Genomic DNA, 20,012 nt, shown 5'->3' with positions numbered 1-20,012 from the left:
GAAAGGCCCTTTAGTTTCCTTTCTCTATCAGAAGAGCACAATGAGGTTATTCCTAAATGTGCATGTGCCCTCCCCCCACGTGCGGCAACAACTATAGTATTTTTTTTGTGTCAAGCATCGTTTGTTATTCCCTAACAAAAAACACGAGGGCCCATTATGCTCTTCCATTAAATTTGGCCACATCAAGAGAGATCCGGCTTGCAACTGGCGGCCTGCCACGCGCCCTATGGAAAGGCCCTGGGCAAAACAAACGCTCGTTTGTTTAGTCCCACATCGGCCAGCCGGGGACAGTCGGACTGGTTTATAAGGCAGAGCGCCGCAGCTAGCATCATCCCTGGAACGATACAAAGAAGATTAGCATGGCCCCTGCGCAAGGATGACACGCACAAATCGAGAAATGGTCCAAATTTTATTTGAGATTTTCCGCGCAAATCACTGGAGCCTTGTTTCTTGCACTTGCGTGTGCAGCTATTCGTACCGAAAGGCCCTTTAGTTGTTGGGGAACGTTGCAGAAAACAAAAATTTTCCTACGGTTTCACCAAGATCCATCTAGGAGTTCATCTAGCAACGAGTGATCGGATTGCATCTACATACCTTTGTAGATCACGCGCGGAAGCGTTCAAAGAACGGGGATGAGGAAGGCGTACTCGACGTGATCCAAATCACCGGAGATCCTAGCGCCGAACGGACGGCACCTCCGCGTTCAACACATGTACGGTCAGCGTAACGTCTCCTCCTTCTTGATCCAGCAAGGGGGAAGGAGAGGTTGAGGAAGATGGCTCCAGCAGCAGCACGACGGCGTGGTGGTGATGGAGCTGCAGTACTCTGGCAGGGCTTCGCCAAGCACTATGGAGGAGGAGGAGGTGTTGGAGAGGGAGAGGGAGGCACCAAAGGCAAAAGGTGAGAGGTCCTTCCTTCCCCCCCGCTATATATAGGGGGCCTAGGTGGGGCGCCGGCCCTAGGAGATCCAATCTCCTAGGGGGGGCGGTGGCCAAGGGAGGAATCCCTCCTCCCCAAGGCACCTAGGAGGTGCCTTCCCCTTCTAGGACTCTTCCTTTAGGGTTTCCCCCACCCTAGGCGCATGGGCCCTAGAGGAAAGTGGCGCCCCAGACCACTTTGGGCTGGATCCCTTCCCACTTCAGCCCATGGGGCCCTCCGGGATAGGTGGCCCAACCGGTGGACCCCCGGGACCCCATTCATATATTGTGAACAACCAAAAGGATTTGTTGATCCCTCCTTTCCTAAACGTGCATGTGCCCTCCCTCCACGTGCGGCAACAACTATAGTATTTTTTGTGTCGAAGCATCATTCGTTATTCCCTAACAAAAAACACGAGGGCTCGTTATGCTCTTCCATTACTTTGGGCCACATCAAGAGAGATCCGGTTTGCAACTGGCGGCTCGCCGCGCGCCCGATGGAGTCTTGATTTGGCAGGACAACGCCATGGGCAAAACAAACGCTCGTTTGTTTAGTCCCACATCGTCCAGCGAGGGAGTGTCGGACTGGTTTATAAGGAAGAGCGCCGCAGCTAGCATCGTCCCTTCGGGGACATTCGATAAAATTGGAATGATACAGAGAAGATTAGCATGGCCCCTGCGCAAGGATGACACGCACAAATCGAGAAATGGTCCAAATTTTTTTGAGATTTCCGCGCAAGTCCCTGGAGCCTTCATTCTTGCACTTGCGTGTGCAGCTTTTCGTACAGAAAGGCCCTTTAGTTTCCTTTCTATATCAGAAGGGTCCTCAATATTGCCTTTTTAAATTTAGATCCACATGCTTTCTCTTCTTTGTTATAGCAGATATAACCTTTCAGTAGTAACTTTTGAGCTTTTTAAACTATTATCACATGTTTCTGGAGTAGCCTTCAGTTTCAGTCCTCCTACATCTAGTGTATTCCTTCAATTTTTTATTGTCTTTGTTTCTTACCCTTAACTTTGATTCGGTCATAACGCAAAAAATATGTTTAATTAGTCTAATTTGATTATCTTACCACCTAACAAACTCATCTAAGACTTGTGAGAAAACTCTCTCGGACACTAGTGCTGGATTCTGGTACACTTGAAAGAATCTCTTCTTCAAACCTTTCTATCTTTAGTGTACAATAACTAGTGGTCGATGGATTGCGTAGGTCACAACTGGTGAACCCTCAATCTTCGTGTAGAAAAGTATATATGTTGCATACCATTTTATATATCTAGTCACACCAAATACACGGTAAGCTAGCTTAGCATGAACCTTTTGGCACTATGTTCTTTGCAATGTGTACTTGTGGCAACAACTTGATCGTCTAATCTCCTTCCCGCACAAGTTTGCCTTTCAAAAAGGTTTGTCGTTTTGCATAATCCACCTTTCATAAATTGTGAACAACCAAAAGGATTTGTTTATCCATCCTTTCCTAAACGTGCATGTGCCCTCCCCCCACGTGGGGCAAAAACTATAGTTTTCTTTTTAGTGTCCAAGCATCGCTCGTTATTCCCTCATGAAAAAACACGAGGGCCCGTTATGCTCTTCCATTAATTTGGGCCACATCAAGAGAGATCAGGCTTGCAACTGGCGGCCTGCCACACGCCCGATGGAATCTAGGTATGGCTGGACACTGCAGTGGGCAACACAAACGCTCATTTATTTAGTCCCACATCGTTCAGCCGGGGAGAGTCGGATTGGTTTATAAGGCAAAGCGCGGCAGCTGGCATCGTCCCTTCGGGGGCATCCGATAAAATTGTAACGATATAGAGAAGATTAGCATGGCCCCTGCGCAAGGATGACACACACAAATCGAGAAATGGTCCAATTTTTTTTGAGATTTTCCGCGCAAGTCACTGGAGCCTTCTTTTTTTGCACTTGCGTGTGCAGCTATTCGTACCGAAAGGCCCTTTAGTTTCCTTTCTCTATCAGAGAGGTCCTCAATACAGCCTTTTTAAATTTCGATCCACACACTTTCTCTTCTTTGTTATTGCAGATATAACCTTTCTGGAGTAACTTTTAGCTTTTTAATTTATTATCACACGTTTATGGATTAGTCTTCCGTTTCAGTCCTCCCACATGTAGTGTATTCCTTCAATTTTTTTATTGTCTTTGTTCCTTACCATCAACTATGATTCGGTCATAACGCAAAAAAATATGTTTCATTAGTCTAATTTGTTTATGTTACCACCTAACAAACTCATCTAAGACTTGTGAGAAAACTCTCTCGGACACTAGGCTGGATTGTGGTACACTCGAAAGAATCTCATCTTCAAACCTTTTTGTCTTTAGTGTACGATAACCAGTGGTCGATGAATTACATAGGTCAACCGCTGAAATCTCAATCTTTATGTAGAAAATTATATATGTTGCATACCATTTTATATATCTAGTCACAGCAAAGACACGGTAAGCTAGCTTAGCATGAACCTTTTGGCACTATGGTCTTTGCAATATGTACTTGTGGCAATAACTTGATATCGTCTAAGCTCCTTCACGCACAAGTTTGCTTTTTAAAAAGTTTTGATTTGCATAATCCACCATTCATAAATTTTGAACAACCAAAAGGATTTGTTGATCCCTCCTTTCCTAAACGTGCATGTGCCCTCCCCCCACGTGCGGCAACAACTATTGTATTTTTTTGTGTCCAAGCATCGTTCGTTATTCCCTAACAAAAAACACGAGGGCATGTTATGCTCTTTCATTAATTTGGGCCACATCAAGAGAGATCTGGCTTGCAACTAGCGGCCTGCCACACGCCCGATGGAATCTAGGTATGGCTAGACACCGCCATGGGCAAAACAAACGCTCGTTTGTTTAGTCCCACATCGGCCAGCCGAGGAGAGACGGTCTGGTTTATAAGGAAGAGCACTGCAGCTAGCATCGTCCCTTCGGGGACATCCGATAAAATTGGAATGATACAGAGAAGATTAGCATGGCCCCTGCGCAAGGATGACACGCACAAATCGAGAAATGGTCCAAATTTTTTTGAGATTTCCGCGCAAGTCCCTGGAGCCTTTTTTCTTGCACTTGCATGTGCAGCTATTCATACAGAAAGGCCCTTTAGTTTCCTTTCTCTATCAGAAGAGCACAATGAGGTTATTCCTAAATGTGCATGTGCCCTCCCCCCACGTGCGGCAACAACTATAGTATTTTTTTGTGTCAAGCATCGTTTGTTATTCCCTAACAAAAAACACGAGGGCCCATTATGCTCTTCCATTAAATTTGGCCACATCAAGAGAGATCCGGCTTGCAACTGGCGGCCTGCCACGCGCCCTATGGAAAGGCCCTGGGCAAAACAAACGCTCGTTTGTTTAGTCCCACATCGGCCAGCCGGGGACAGTCGGACTGGTTTATAAGGCAGAGCGCCGCAGCTAGCATCATCCCTGGAACGATACAAAGAAGATTAGCATGGCCCCTGCGCAAGGATGACACGCACAAATCGAGAAATGGTCCAAATTTTATTTGAGATTTTCCGCGCAAATCACTGGAGCCTTGTTTCTTGCACTTGCGTGTGCAGCTATTCGTACCGAAAGGCCCTTTAGTTGTTGGGGAACGTTGCAGAAAACAAAAATTTTCCTACGGTTTCACCAAGATCCATCTAGGAGTTCATCTAGCAACGAGTGATCGGATTGCATCTACATACCTTTGTAGATCACGCGCGGAAGCGTTCAAAGAACGGGGATGAGGAAGGCGTACTCGACGTGATCCAAATCACCGGAGATCCTAGCGCCGAACGGACGGCACCTCCGCGTTCAACACATGTACGGTCAGCGTAACGTCTCCTCCTTCTTGATCCAGCAAGGGGGAAGGAGAGGTTGAGGAAGATGGCTCCAGCAGCAGCACGACGGCGTGGTGGTGATGGAGCTGCAGTACTCTGGCAGGGCTTCGCCAAGCACTATGGAGGAGGAGGAGGTGTTGGAGAGGGAGAGGGAGGCACCAAAGGCAAAAGGTGAGAGGTCCTTCCTTCCCCCCCGCTATATATAGGGGGCCTAGGTGGGGCGCCGGCCCTAGGAGATCCAATCTCCTAGGGGGGGCGGTGGCCAAGGGAGGAATCCCTCCTCCCCAAGGCACCTAGGAGGTGCCTTCCCCTTCTAGGACTCTTCCTTTAGGGTTTCCCCCACCCTAGGCGCATGGGCCCTAGAGGAAAGTGGCGCCCCAGACCACTTTGGGCTGGATCCCTTCCCACTTCAGCCCATGGGGCCCTCCGGGATAGGTGGCCCAACCGGTGGACCCCCGGGACCCCATTCATATATTGTGAACAACCAAAAGGATTTGTTGATCCCTCCTTTCCTAAACGTGCATGTGCCCTCCCTCCACGTGCGGCAACAACTATAGTATTTTTTGTGTCGAAGCATCATTCGTTATTCCCTAACAAAAAACACGAGGGCTCGTTATGCTCTTCCATTACTTTGGGCCACATCAAGAGAGATCCGGTTTGCAACTGGCGGCTCGCCGCGCGCCCGATGGAGTCTTGATTTGGCAGGACAACGCCATGGGCAAAACAAACGCTCGTTTGTTTAGTCCCACATCGTCCAGCGAGGGAGTGTCGGACTGGTTTATAAGGAAGAGCGCCGCAGCTAGCATCGTCCCTTCGGGGACATTCGATAAAATTGGAATGATACAGAGAAGATTAGCATGGCCCCTGCGCAAGGATGACACGCACAAATCGAGAAATGGTCCAAATTTTTTTGAGATTTCCGCGCAAGTCCCTGGAGCCTTCATTCTTGCACTTGCGTGTGCAGCTTTTCGTACAGAAAGGCCCTTTAGTTTCCTTTCTATATCAGAAGGGTCCTCAATATTGCCTTTTTAAATTTAGATCCACATGCTTTCTCTTCTTTGTTATAGCAGATATAACCTTTCAGTAGTAACTTTTGAGCTTTTTAAACTATTATCACATGTTTCTGGAGTAGCCTTCAGTTTCAGTCCTCCTACATCTAGTGTATTCCTTCAATTTTTTATTGTCTTTGTTTCTTACCCTTAACTTTGATTCGGTCATAACGCAAAAAATATGTTTAATTAGTCTAATTTGATTATCTTACCACCTAACAAACTCATCTAAGACTTGTGAGAAAACTCTCTCGGACACTAGTGCTGGATTCTGGTACACTTGAAAGAATCTCTTCTTCAAACCTTTCTATCTTTAGTGTACAATAACTAGTGGTCGATGAATTGCGTAGGTCACAACTGGTGAACCCTCAATCTTCGTGTAGAAAAGTATATATGTTGCATACCATTTTATATATCTAGTCACACCAAATACACGGTAAGCTAGCTTAGCATGAACCTTTTGGCACTATGTTCTTTGCAATGTGTACTTGTGGCAACAACTTGATCGTCTAATCTCCTTCCCGCACAAGTTTGCCTTTCAAAAAGGTTTGTCGTTTTGCATAATCCACCTTTCATAAATTGTGAACAACCAAAAGGATTTGTTTATCCATCCTTTCCTAAACGTGCATGTGCCCTCCCCCCACGTGGGGCAAAAACTATAGTTTTCTTTTTAGTGTCCAAGCATCGCTCGTTATTCCCTCATGAAAAAACACGAGGGCCCGTTATGCTCTTCCATTAATTTGGGCCACATCAAGAGAGATCAGGCTTGCAACTGGCGGCCTGCCACACGCCCGATGGAATCTAGGTATGGCTGGACACTGCAGTGGGCAACACAAACGCTCATTTATTTAGTCCCACATCGTTCAGCCGGGGAGAGTCGGATTGGTTTATAAGGCAAAGCGCGGCAGCTAGCATCGTCCCTTCGGGGGCATCCGATAAAATTGTAACGATATAGAGAAGATTAGCATGGCCCCTGCGCAAGGATGACACACACAAATCGAGAAATGGTCCAATTTTTTTTGAGATTTTCCGCGCAAGTCACTGGAGCCTTCTTTTTTTGCACTTGCGTGTGCAGCTATTCGTACCGAAAGGCCCTTTAGTTTCCTTTCTCTATCAGAGAGGTCCTCAATACAGCCTTTTTAAATTTCGATCCACACACTTTCTCTTCTTTGTTATTGCAGATATAACCTTTCTGGAGTAACTTTTAGCTTTTTAATTTATTATCACACGTTTATGGATTAGTCTTCCGTTTCAGTCCTCCCACATGTAGTGTATTCCTTCAATTTTTTTATTGTCTTTGTTCCTTACCATCAACTATGATTCGGTCATAACGCAAAAAAATATGTTTCATTAGTCTAATTTGTTTATGTTACCACCTAACAAACTCATCTAAGACTTGTGAGAAAACTCTCTCGGACACTAGGCTGGATTGTGGTACACTCGAAAGAATCTCATCTTCAAACCTTTTTGTCTTTAGTGTACGATAACCAGTGGTCGATGAATTACATAGGTCAACCGCTGAAATCTCAATCTTTATGTAGAAAATTATATATGTTGCATACCATTTTATATATCTAGTCACAGCAAAGACACGGTAAGCTAGCTTAGCATGAACCTTTTGGCACTATGGTCTTTGCAATATGTACTTGTGGCAATAACTTGATATCGTCTAAGCTCCTTCACGCACAAGTTTGCTTTTTAAAAAGTTTTGATTTGCATAATCCACCATTCATAAATTTTGAACAACCAAAAGGATTTGTTGATCCCTCCTTTCCTAAACGTGCATGTGCCCTCCCCCCACGTGCGGCAACAACTATTGTATTTTTTTGTGTCCAAGCATCGTTCGTTATTCCCTAACAAAAAACACGAGGGCATGTTATGCTCTTTCATTAATTTGGGCCACATCAAGAGAGATCTGGCTTGCAACTAGCGGCCTGCCACACGCCCGATGGAATCTAGGTATGGCTAGACACCGCCATGGGCAAAACAAACGCTCGTTTGTTTAGTCCCACATCGGCCAGCCGAGGAGAGACGGTCTGGTTTATAAGGAAGAGCACTGCAGCTAGCATCGTCCCTTCGGGGACATCCGATAAAATTGGAATGATACAGAGAAGATTAGCATGGCCCCTGCGCAAGGATGACACGCACAAATCGAGAAATGGTCCAAATTTTTTTGAGATTTCCGCGCAAGTCCCTGGAGCCTTTTTTCTTGCACTTGCATGTGCAGCTATTCATACAGAAAGGCCCTTTAGTTTCCTTTCTCTATCAGAAGAGCACAATGAGGTTATTCCTAAATGTGCATGTGCCCTCCCCCCACGTGCGGCAACAACTATAGTATTTTTTTGTGTCAAGCATCGTTTGTTATTCCCTAACAAAAAACACGAGGGCCCATTATGCTCTTCCATTAAATTTGGCCACATCAAGAGAGATCCGGCTTGCAACTGGCGGCCTGCCACGCGCCCTATGGAAAGGCCCTGGGCAAAACAAACGCTCGTTTGTTTAGTCCCACATCGGCCAGCCGGGGACAGTCGGACTGGTTTATAAGGCAGAGCGCCGCAGCTAGCATCATCCCTGGAACGATACAAAGAAGATTAGCATGGCCCCTGCGCAAGGATGACACGCACAAATCGAGAAATGGTCCAAATTTTATTTGAGATTTTCCGCGCAAATCACTGGAGCCTTGTTTCTTGCACTTGCGTGTGCAGCTATTCGTACCGAAAGGCCCTTTAGTTGTTGGGGAACGTTGCAGAAAACAAAAATTTTCCTACGGTTTCACCAAGATCCATCTAGGAGTTCATCTAGCAACGAGTGATCGGATTGCATCTACATACCTTTGTAGATCACGCGCGGAAGCGTTCAAAGAACGGGGATGAGGAAGGCGTACTCGACGTGATCCAAATCACCGGAGATCCTAGCGCCGAACGGACGGCACCTCCGCGTTCAACACATGTACGGTCAGCGTAACGTCTCCTCCTTCTTGATCCAGCAAGGGGGAAGGAGAGGTTGAGGAAGATGGCTCCAGCAGCAGCACGACGGCGTGGTGGTGATGGAGCTGCAGTACTCTGGCAGGGCTTCGCCAAGCACTATGGAGGAGGAGGAGGTGTTGGAGAGGGAGAGGGAGGCACCAAAGGCAAAAGGTGAGAGGTCCTTCCTTCCCCCCCGCTATATATAGGGGGCCTAGGTGGGGCGCCGGCCCTAGGAGATCCAATCTCCTAGGGGGGGCGGTGGCCAAGGGAGGAATCCCTCCTCCCCAAGGCACCTAGGAGGTGCCTTCCCCTTCTAGGACTCTTCCTTTAGGGTTTCCCCCACCCTAGGCGCATGGGCCCTAGAGGAAAGTGGCGCCCCAGACCACTTTGGGCTGGATCCCTTCCCACTTCAGCCCATGGGGCCCTCCGGGATAGGTGGCCCAACCGGTGGACCCCCGGGACCCTTCCGGTGGTCCCGGTACAATACCGGTGACCCCGAAACTTGTCCCGATGGCCAAAATAGCACTTCCTATATATAATTCTTTACCTCCGGACCATTCCGGAACTCCTCGTGACGTCCGGGATCTCATCCGGGACTCCGAACAACATTCGGGTTACTGCATATACATATCCCTACAACCCTAGCGTCACCGAACCTTAAGTGTGTAGACCCTACGGGTTTGGGAGACATGTAGACATGACCTAGATCGCTCTCCGGTCAATAACCAACATCGGGATCTGGATACCCATGTTGGTTCCCACATGCTCCTCGATGATCTCATCAGATGAACCACATGTTGGTTCCCTTTGTCAATCGGTATGTTACTTGCCCGAGATCTGCTTGTCGGTATCCCAATACCTTGTTCAATCTCGTTACCGGCAAGTCACTTTACTCGTACCGTAATGCATGATCCCGTGACCAGACACTTGGTCACTTTGAGCTCATTATGATGATGCATTACTGAGTGGGCCCAGTGATACCTCTCTGTCATATGGAGTGACAAATCCCAGTCTTGATCCGTGTCAACCCAACAGACACTTTCGGAGATACCCGTAGTATACCTTTATAGTCCCCCAGTTACGTTGTGACGTTTGGTATACCCAAAGCACTCCTACGGTATCCGAGAGTTACACGATCTCATGGTCTAAGGAAAGGATACTTGACATTGGAAAAACTCTAGCAAACGAACTAAACGATCTTATGCTATGTTTAGGATTGGGTCTTGTCCATCACATCATTCTCCTAATGATGTGATCTCATTATCAATGACATCCAATGTCCATAGTCAGGAAATCATGACTATCTGTTGATCAACAAGCTAGTCAACTAGAGGCTTACTAGGGACATGTTGGTGTCTATCATTCACACATGTATTACGATTTCCGGATAACACAATTATAGCATGAATAAAGACAATTATCATGAACAAGGAAATATAATAATAATGCTTTTATTATTGCCTCTAGGGCATATTTCCAACAGTCTCCCACTTGCACTAGAGTCAATAATCTAGTTACATTGTGATGAATCGAACACCCATGGAATTCTGGTGTTGATCATATTTTGCTCTAGGGAGAGGTTTAGTCAACAGATCTTCTACGTTCAGGTCTGTATGTACTTTACAAATATCTATGTCTCCATCTTGAACATTTTCACGAATGGAGTTGAAGCGACGCTTGATGTGCCTGGTCTTCTTGTGAAACCTGGGCTCCTTGGCAAGTGCAATAGCTCCAGTGTTGTCACAGAAGAGCTTGATCGGCCCCGACGCATTGGGTATGACTCCTAGGTCGGTGATGAACTCCTTCACCCAAATTGCTTCATGTGCTGCCTTCGAGGATGCCATGTACTCCGCTTCACATGTAGATCCTGCCACGACGCTCTGCTTGCAACTGCACCAGCTTACTGCCCCACCATTCAAAATATACGCGTATCCGGTTTGTGACTTAGAGTCATCCAGATCTGTGTCGAAGCTAGCGTCGACGTAACCTTTTATGACGAGCTCTTCGTCACCTCCATAAACGAGAAACATTTCCTTAGTCCTTTTCAGGTACTTCAGGATATTCTTGACCGCTGTCCAGTGTTCCTTGCCGGGATTACTTTGGTACCTTCCTACCAAACTTACGGCAAGGTTTACATGAGGTCTGGTACACAGCATGGCATACATAATAGAACCTATGGCTGAGGCATAGGGGATGACACTCATCTCTTCTATATCTTCTGCCGTGGTCGGACATTGAGCTGAGCTCAATTTCACACCTTGTAACACAGGCAAGAACCCCTTCTTAGACTGATCCATATTGAATTTCTTCAATATCTTATCAAGGTATGTGCTTTGTGAAAGACCTATGAGGCGTCTTGATCTATCTCTATAGATCTTGATGCCTAATATATATGCAGCTTCTCCAAGGTCCTTCATTGAAAAACTCTTATTCAAGTAGGCCTTAATGCTGTCCAAGAGTTCTATATCATTTCCCATCAAAAGTATGTCATCTACATATAATATGGGAAATGCTACAGAGCTCCCACTCACTTTCTTGTAAACGCAGGCTTCTCCATAAGTCTGCGTAAACCCAAACGCTTTGATCATCTCGTCAAAGCGAATGTTCCAACTCCGAGATGCTTGGATGGACACCAATCCGGACTAAAGGGGTTCTGCAATTTTCGAACTCTACCAACCCCCCCCCCTAATCGGAAAAACAAAAAAAATGATAAAATCTTCAAAAAATAAAATCCTTTGAGATGTAGTTATGTTCCTACTTCTACTAGTTAGGAAAATTAAAAAACATCAATTTCGACATGTTTTGCAAAAAAGTGTTATGAAAAAGTAAAATCGCTATAAGTTTTGCATACGATGTCGAAAAAAGGTATAATATATCAAAATGTTCACCATGAGAAGCCGGTTTCGATTTCGACCGCCGTAGGCCGTTTTGCAAACTTTTAGAATCCTCATATTATGAAATGAAAAAGGTTATCCTCAAATTTAAGTTTTTTTGAATTTTTTTTGTCAAACTATGGTCAAACTACTCTATAATTATTGTTTTTAGAATAATAGTTTCAAACTCAAACGATGAAACATGTGACTTCATACTCAAGTTCAACTCCTAAAATCAAATAACAGCAGTTGCTGCAACTGGACACATTGTATATAGTGATTCAGGGATTCACCATTTTATACCTGAGCTAGTACCAGATCAACAAATACCCAAGCATCTATTCCGGCCAAAGATTTTGCCTCCAGGTTTACCCACTTGGGTGAAAGCAACTTCTGAATGTTTGGCTGGGTGGCACGTGTATTATTTTGGGATGGGGAGGTGTACAGTTTCACTGTGAACTTAGTTTGCCGGTGAAAATTTTCTTAACGTGGCTTATACGTTCCTATGTGTGCTTAGCAAATTCTGCTATGTGTGGGCCACTTTCACACGTTGACCAGGCTGGTTGTGTTTCTCTTCCTGATTGTGTGCGTGTATGGGCTGGTATGAGTTGGGCTTTTCGTTCTTGTGTTTGTTTCCCTGTGGTCCACGTGTGCTCGGTGCCGTTTCGCGTTAATGACGGTGCCGCATTGATCGCATGATCTAGAGACGCCGCTCTTGTTAATCGGTGCCGCTTTGGACGTACAATCTAGATATCTCACCGTTGGACAATTTTTGCTACGTGTTGCCCAATTCAAATGTTGATATGTGATGTGGCTTCTCCTGCTTGCGTGCACGATGCCAACTCCATCCTAGGTTCTGGATGCCACTTCTTTCGGTGTTTCTGGTCATCGTTCGATGCTTCTGGTGGCTGGGTTCCTATAAATAAGAGGTCGGGCTTCGTATCGCTGGCCAGCGCGCCGCTGGACTTGCGTACCGCGGCATTGGGCGGCCCTGCCTCATACAGCGCCTCGACGCCTAGATTCGACCTATTCTGGTGGCAACGCACGGCGACCGTTCATGGCGAGGCAGACGAGCAACCGTCGTACCTGCACTGAAGCATGGCGTTCTTATTTTGGTCGTGGGGTAGATGCAGCGCACGCCACCGCGCATGAGCAGGATCTCGTGATTCGAGCTGCTGGAGGAGAGCACATGACTAGGGCGCTCCACGGCGGCTCTCGGGTACGACATCCACTAAGAAGGTGAGTCTGTCCTTCATTGTGAAATCATGCTACGGCCGCAACGTGCCGCTCCCGGAGAGCTTCTAATGGAACGCGTTTGGCTACTCCTGGTGCGACAATAGCCTGGGAGCTCTGTGCGGGCAGGCCGGGGAACGCGCTGGAGCTTGCGAAGAAGGCAACACTACCGGACTCGCCGCCTACGCCGACGGTCCAGGGCCGTCGGCATAGGTCATTTCCCGTCGGCATAGATCTATGCCTACGGCTACCGACGACCAGGATACACCGATGGCCAGGACGTGGCTGTAGGCATAGCTCCAAGTAAGCCGACGGCGGCCATCGGCATTGTTTTGGCCGTTGGGGTAGGACCCTTTTTCGATAGTGCAACTCGCCCGTGATGTACGACTACCCCATGCTGCTATGGAGATGGGCCCTATTCGCGCTGTCGCGGATGTACATAGTTTCCAATGTCGGCCACGCGGGTTCGATATCATGGATTAGGCCGTGCACAGCGGGATGGCCAATGGTGGCGAGGAATCAATCCCCCGCATGACCAATTATTTCTTCAGGTCCAAGAACGGCAAGAGCGAGGAGGGCATTGTGGTGTCGATCAGCCTGCCCAAGGATGTCATGGAGAACTAGCCCAATCCGTTAGCGGCTCGAGCTCATTGATATATGGTATGCGGTTGATGCCGTGGAGGTCGCCACCATTGCAACTGCTGCCTGTGGCCATTGACCGCCTCCCTCCATGGCCGCCGAGCTATGTTTCTCCTCGCAGCCGCGTATGTCCATATCGTCCCAACTAACCCATGGCATCATCCACTTCAGTCCCACCCATACAGGCTATCATTGTAGCATGGAAGGCCTATCTTACAGTTCGTATGGATCTGTATTTTGACGTGTTGAGCGTCTTGCATTTCATTTACTTTTCCTTATTTTGTGTTCATATATGGATTCTGACAGAATTCAGTCGCTGTCGGAACTCTGCTTTCATGACTCCTGCATATGTTTGTAGATATAATTGTAACATATGTTGCTTATGTTTTTCTCATTTTTTGCGGCCTAAATGGAATAACTGGTATAGACATGTTGTATATTATTGGGGAGTATATGGTGGGCTGCAGTGCCTGGGTGCGCGCAGCAAGGTAGTAGGTCGGATGACATCAGGGTGGTGGTTTCCGATTTTGTTGCTGGTTGGTGCATGTCCTGGTTAGGCATGGTTTTCGAGGATGACTTGCTACGTGCATGCATAATAGCAGGAGTTGATGTGACTACGTACATTTGTATAGGCAGTTCTAATATACTCCCTCCGGTCCTTTTTACTCTACACATTAGGTTTGTCTGAAGTCAACCTCATCCAACTTTGACCAAGTTTATACAAAAAGTTATTAACATTCACATAACAACACATTTATTAATAGATCCATCTCGGAATATATTTTCATATTATGTTTATTAGATGTTATAGATGTTAATATTTTCTAATATAAATTTGGTCAAATTTAGCAAACTTTGACTTCACTCAAAGCTAATGTGCGGAGTAAAAAGGACCGGAGGGAGTACTTTTTCCGTTTGCATGCGTAGGTTGTGATGAGTTTTGTGCGTAGTGGTCGAGAGATCTTTTCTCCTCGCTGTTAGCGGCTATAGTGTTGTTTTGCATGGCTGTGCCGTGTTGGTTTCCCTTTGTTTAAAGTCCGATGCCGCGTAGATCGTAGGTTCTCGTGGTCATGGGTGCTGATATTCTAGATGGTCGTGATTATGTGGTTGGATTTATTCACGCCCTTGTATAATGTTCAAGGCTCTAGACTCAGTAGCAGAAGCAACTTTTAATTTGTTACATGTACATAAAATAACCATCGATTGCTAAGGAAGTAAAAATAAAAACATTAGCTCCCTAGAACAATAATTGTGTGTCCACCAAGAAAGAAGAGAAGATTAGGCCGAATCAAATCATCATAGTAAAAGAAACGATTGGAAACCTATATAGAGGTATCAACAGAGGGCTGCCATTTTTGTGACATTCATTGATAATATGATGGTCCATGCATTCTAGCTCAGTTAATTTTGATGTTTCTTTGGGGTCAGAATCATTTTTCTTTAATAAACTGAAGCCTCTATATGCTTATAATCCATAGCTGTTTAGGTAATCAAACTGAAGACTTCACTTTAATTTGGCCAGAATAAATAGTTGCCTTATGTAATAAAATCTCACTTTTCAAAGTGCCGTATTTGGCTATCCTAACTTAATTGCAATATAAGATACTCCAACCAAGTTATCCATCGATCATGTTACATATATGTAACTACTTGGGTGCACTTTGAATTAGTTTAATTATTTCCCTCATATGCAAGAAGGGCAAGCGGGGACAACAGATACATACTTCCGTCCAATAGTGATTTCTGATGTTTTCTTGAATAAGAGAAAGCAACACTAATACGTCAAACTTAAAAGTTAAAAAAACACAAAGCTATGTTTTCCATTGACCGACCAACCTAATTATACATCAACGATTCTCGAACGCTCAAGCAAAGAAATGATATCCAAATTAGCAACCAATCAAACAGTCAAAAAACTAACACACGAGTTTTCCTTTATGTAATTTCAACATAAAGTATCTACATAGCACTGTATCATTTCATCACCGGCACACATGCAGCGGGTGGTCAAACATGGATGCTATGAATTTCCGAAGAATTGAAAAGTTGTCATGCAATATCAATATGATTTCCTTTATCTACAATATACCGACTCTTTTCTTTCCAGTCGATAGTGCTTTTCTCTATGAAATATTTTAGCATCCATACGAATATGATCTTTTACATATACCATGAAATGAAAATAAGGGTGAAAAAACTCATTATTTTCAAGATTTATATTGTAACTCATTTTCATCAATTATGTATACTTACTAAACAATATGGTTTAACCCCCTTCTCATATTAATTTGTTGTATGCGGGCATCAGGACTAAACAAAATGGGTTTACCCCTTCTAATATTTCTTGTATGCATGCATCAATACAGAGGATATTTTACCCTCTTCTCATATTTGTCGTATGCAGGCATCAAGTTGTGGTGAATTTGGATAACACACTATTAACATATATAATAAGATCCTTAAGGGTGAAAAAAACACCACCAGCTACCTTTCTCGGTGTTGTATATTTGTTTTCCCTCTGAATGTTGTAACATAATGACCAGCCTAAAAGCTCAGTGAAAATATTTTTGCCTGGCTTCTAGCTAAGAAAATATTTTTCAATTGATATGTCAATGCAAGTTAGTCAACAGCCAGACAAAAAAACTGCAATAGATGGGTATACCTATTGATTTTTTCCTACACATAAAAAAATGGCACTTCCAATTTAATACACAAACAATATCTTTGATGTATAACCGAAGTCTATATGCTCATAAATTACCAATTCAGTCGTAGGTTCATGCAAACTGTTTGCCCCAAGTATGAACTCTATCATGTTAACTACTGATATGACACTCCCTCCGCTAATGGTGCTAATAAAAGGAAGTTATCATCGTAGCATACCCTTTGTTTTATAGAATGGCATGATGTGAATAAATGAAACTTACTAAAGATGTATCAACGTGTATTTCTCTGTTTAGCAACATTTGCTGTAAATAGTAAACACATTCCATATGGATACATCGTATGGACGGGCGCGGCATGCCGCCGCGCGGGCTATGCTAGTTATAACTATTTTATCAATGAATCTAGATCTGGCACTTGTGCTTAACCAAACATAGAATGCTAATTAGTTTTCATCCAGTTCACATCACTAAGAAGCAATTGATTTTAGCATATGAGAAATAATTTAAAAAATTAATGATGTCATATTTGGATTCCTCGCATTTTCCCGATTGATTTGTTCAAGGATAAGAAGTTCAAATGCTATTCCCGAAGGGCCTAGACAGACATGCACATGACTTCATTATTTCAATGATGGTTCCCAATCTGAACTTGGTAGTGTTTTATTATAAGACTACCATGTGGTCATGCTTGTCTTGGACAGCGTGTTCACATGTGTGTACCAGAACTAGCTCATGTTTTGGAGCTTGCTATTGTAGTTCATTTCCCGAGAATCTCGCAACGACATCTCCACGATCTGTGTTGCAACCTTTATCTTTCAGACATGCTGAGTCTGAAGCGTCTTACAACCAACCAGATCTGAATCTTAGGCAAATATGATGGTTGTAATTGTCCCAAGATCTATGATGTAGGTTCCTGCAAGGTTGATGCTGGCAGACACACCTAGCCAGAAGAACTATCATTATAGTATCTTGATTGAGCAAATTTGTCCATCTTCTCCATGAGGATTTCATGCGACCTATTTTAGAAGTTGTTCCTTATGGATCCTTTGTTCTCCTAAAGTCAGACCTTTACTTGATGTTCCAGATACCGAATGGTATTGGGTTAAGCTGGTACATCAAGGAGAACATTAGAAGCAGAGTGCTAAATGCCTCTCGGTCGATCATCCAGATTTTGTTTCCTTGGCGTCGTCAAGGTTAAATCTGAGAAAGTGTTGTCCTCCTTTGCACCTGCATCCTCCATCGTTATTCATCATGGTAGTACGAGGTTTCACCAGGATCTTGGCATAGATGTTGGTAAAACCTTGATGAATATGGAAATGCTCAAGTGATTGAAAGAACGCTCAGTCACTAGGTTATATCCTTGGCATCAACTGGAATGTGCCTTCCATTTGCCGAGTTGTTCTGTAACCATAGTTTCCTTTTGCTACCTCTTGAGAACTACGTTGGATTTCCTTGAAGAGGAAAGGATGATGCAGCAAAGTAGTGTAAGTATTTCCCTCAGTTTTTGAGAACCAAGGTATCAATCCAGTAGGAGGCTACGCGCGAGTCCCTCGTACCTGCACAAAACAAATAACTCCTCGCAACCAACGCGAAAAGGGCGTGTCAATCCCTTCACGGTCACTCACGAGAGTGAGATCTAATAGATATGATAAGATAATATTTTTGATAATTTTGTGATAAAGATGCAAAGTAAAATAAAAAGCAAAGTAAATAAATAAATAGGTATTGGAAGATTAATATGATGAAGATAGACCCGGGGGCCATAGGTTTCACTAGTGGCTTCTCTCAAGAGCATAAGTATTTTACGGTGGGTGAACGAATTACTATTGAGCAATTGACAGAATTGAGCATAGTTATGAGAGTATCTAGGTATGATCATGTATATAGGCATCACGTCCAAGACAAGTAGACCGACTCCTGCCTGCATCTACTACTATTACTCCACTCATCGACCGCTATCCAGCATGCATCTAGAGTATTAAGTTCATGGAAACAAAGTAACGTATTAAGAAAGATGACATGATATAGTGGGATAAATTCATGCAATATGATATAAAAACCATCTTGTTATCCTCGATGGCAACAATACAATACGTGCCTTGCTGCCCCTACTGTCATTGGGAAAGGACACCGCAAGATTGAACCCAAAGCTAAGCACTTCTCCCATTGCAAGAAAGATCAATCTAGTAGGCCAAACCAAAATGATAATTCGAAGAGACTTGCAAAGATAACCAATCATACATAAAAGAATTCAGAGAAGATTCAAATATTGTTCATAGATAATCTTGATCGTAAACCCACAATTCATCGGTCTCAACAAACACACCGCAAAAAGAAGATTACATCAAATAGATCTCCGCAAGAGAGGGGGAGAACTTTGTATTGAGATCCAAAAAGAGAGAAGAAGCCATCTAGCTAATAACTATGGACCCGAAGGTCTGAGGTAAACTACTCACACTTCATCGGAGATGCTATGGTGTTGAGGTAGAAGACCTCCGTGATGGATGCCCCCTCCGGCGGAGCTCCGGAACAGGCCCCAAGATGGGATCTCGTGGATACAAAAAGTTGCGGCGGTGGAATTAGGTTTTTGGCTCCGTCTCTGATCATTTGGGGGTACGTAGGTATATATAGGAGGAAGGAGTACGTCGGTGGAGCAACAGGGGGCCCACGAGGGTGGAGGGCGCGCCTGGGGGGTGATGTCTACTACACAACCTTCTTCTTGTAGATGTTGTTGGACCTCCAAGTGCAGAGGTTTGTACGACAGTAGCAAATTTCCCTCAAGTGGATGACCTAAGGTTTATCAATCTGTAGGAGGCGTAGGATGAAGATGGTCTCTCTCAAGCAACCCTGCAACCAAATAACAGAGAGTCTCTTGTGTCCCCAACACACCCAATACAATGGTAAATTGTATAGGTGCACTAGTTCGGCGAAGAGATGGTGATACAAGTGGTATATGGGTAGTAGATAAAGGTATTTGTAATATGAAATTATAAAAACAGCAAGGTAGAAAGTGATAAAAGTGAGCATAAACGGTATTGCAATGATAGGAAATAGGGCCTAGGGTTCATACTTTCACTAGTGTAAGTTCCCTCAACAAGGATGACATAATTGGATCACATAACCATCCCTCAACATGCAACAAAGAGTCACTCCAAAGTCACTAATAGCGGAGAACGAACGAAGAGATTATGGTAGGGTACGAAACCACCTCAAAGTTATTCTTTCCAATCAATCCGTTGGGCTATTCCTATAAGTGTCACAAACAGCCCTAGAGTTCGTACTAGAATAACACCTTAAGACACAAATCAACCAAAACCCTAATGTCACCTAGATACTCAAATGTCACCGCAAGTATCCGTGGGTATGATAATACGATATGAGTCACACAGTCTCAGATTCATCTATTCAACCAACACATAGAACCTCAAAGAGTGCCCCAAAGTTCCTACCAGAGAATCACGACGAAAACGTGTGCCAACCCCTATGCATAGGTTCATGGGCGGAACCAGCAAGTTGATCACCAAAACATACATCAAGTGAATCAGGTGGTATCCATTGTCACCACAGATATGCACGGCAAGACATACATCAAGTGTTCTCAAATCTTTAAAGACTTAATCCGATAAGATAACTCCAAAGAGGAAACTCAATTCATTACAAGAGAGTAGAGGGGGAGGAGAAACATAAGATCCAACTATAATAGCAAAGCTTGCGATACATCAAGATCGTGCAAAATCAAGAACACGAGAGAGAGAGAGAGAGATCAAACACATAGCTACTGGTACATATGTTGGGGAACGTTGCAGAAAACAAAAATTTTCCTACGGTTTCACCAAGATCCA

The 20,012-nt window shown here is 44.5% G+C and overlaps 9 non-coding genes across 9 annotated transcripts; all 9 read left to right on the top strand.

Annotated features, from left to right (window-relative positions):
* Positions 1 to 307: 307 nt before the first annotated feature.
* LOC147977084 (U6 spliceosomal RNA) lies at positions 308 to 412 on the top strand. Its single transcript, XR_015602333.1, has one exon. It is a non-coding gene; the product is annotated as a U6 spliceosomal RNA (small nuclear RNA).
* Positions 413 to 1,536: 1,124 nt separating this feature from the next.
* LOC147977083 (U6 spliceosomal RNA) lies at positions 1,537 to 1,639 on the top strand. Its single transcript, XR_015602357.1, has one exon. It is a non-coding gene; the product is annotated as a U6 spliceosomal RNA (small nuclear RNA).
* A 1,055-nt stretch (positions 1,640 to 2,694) lies between these two features.
* On the top strand, positions 2,695 to 2,797 carry LOC147977082 (U6 spliceosomal RNA). The gene has a single exon (XR_015602321.1). It is a non-coding gene; the product is annotated as a U6 spliceosomal RNA (small nuclear RNA).
* Positions 2,798 to 3,848: 1,051 nt separating this feature from the next.
* Positions 3,849 to 3,951, top strand: LOC147977081 (U6 spliceosomal RNA). Its single transcript, XR_015602363.1, has one exon. It is a non-coding gene; the product is annotated as a U6 spliceosomal RNA (small nuclear RNA).
* Positions 3,952 to 4,322: 371 nt separating this feature from the next.
* On the top strand, positions 4,323 to 4,427 carry LOC147977080 (U6 spliceosomal RNA). The gene has a single exon (XR_015602332.1). It is a non-coding gene; the product is annotated as a U6 spliceosomal RNA (small nuclear RNA).
* A 1,124-nt stretch (positions 4,428 to 5,551) lies between these two features.
* On the top strand, positions 5,552 to 5,654 carry LOC125555220 (U6 spliceosomal RNA). The gene has a single exon (XR_007304655.2). It is a non-coding gene; the product is annotated as a U6 spliceosomal RNA (small nuclear RNA).
* Positions 5,655 to 6,709: 1,055 nt separating this feature from the next.
* Positions 6,710 to 6,812, top strand: LOC147977079 (U6 spliceosomal RNA). The gene has a single exon (XR_015602320.1). It is a non-coding gene; the product is annotated as a U6 spliceosomal RNA (small nuclear RNA).
* Positions 6,813 to 7,863: 1,051 nt separating this feature from the next.
* LOC125555031 (U6 spliceosomal RNA) lies at positions 7,864 to 7,966 on the top strand. Its single transcript, XR_007304488.2, has one exon. It is a non-coding gene; the product is annotated as a U6 spliceosomal RNA (small nuclear RNA).
* Positions 7,967 to 8,337: 371 nt separating this feature from the next.
* On the top strand, positions 8,338 to 8,442 carry LOC125555053 (U6 spliceosomal RNA). The gene has a single exon (XR_015602331.1). It is a non-coding gene; the product is annotated as a U6 spliceosomal RNA (small nuclear RNA).
* Positions 8,443 to 20,012: the final 11,570 nt, after the last annotated feature.

Source organism: Triticum urartu, chromosome 4A (genome assembly GCF_056163025.1).
Source record: "Triticum urartu cultivar PI428250 chromosome 4A, HENAU_Tu73, whole genome shotgun sequence".
NCBI classification, from domain to species: domain Eukaryota; kingdom Viridiplantae; phylum Streptophyta; class Magnoliopsida; order Poales; family Poaceae; genus Triticum; species Triticum urartu.
This window is presented reverse-complemented; position numbering and strand designations above follow the sequence as displayed.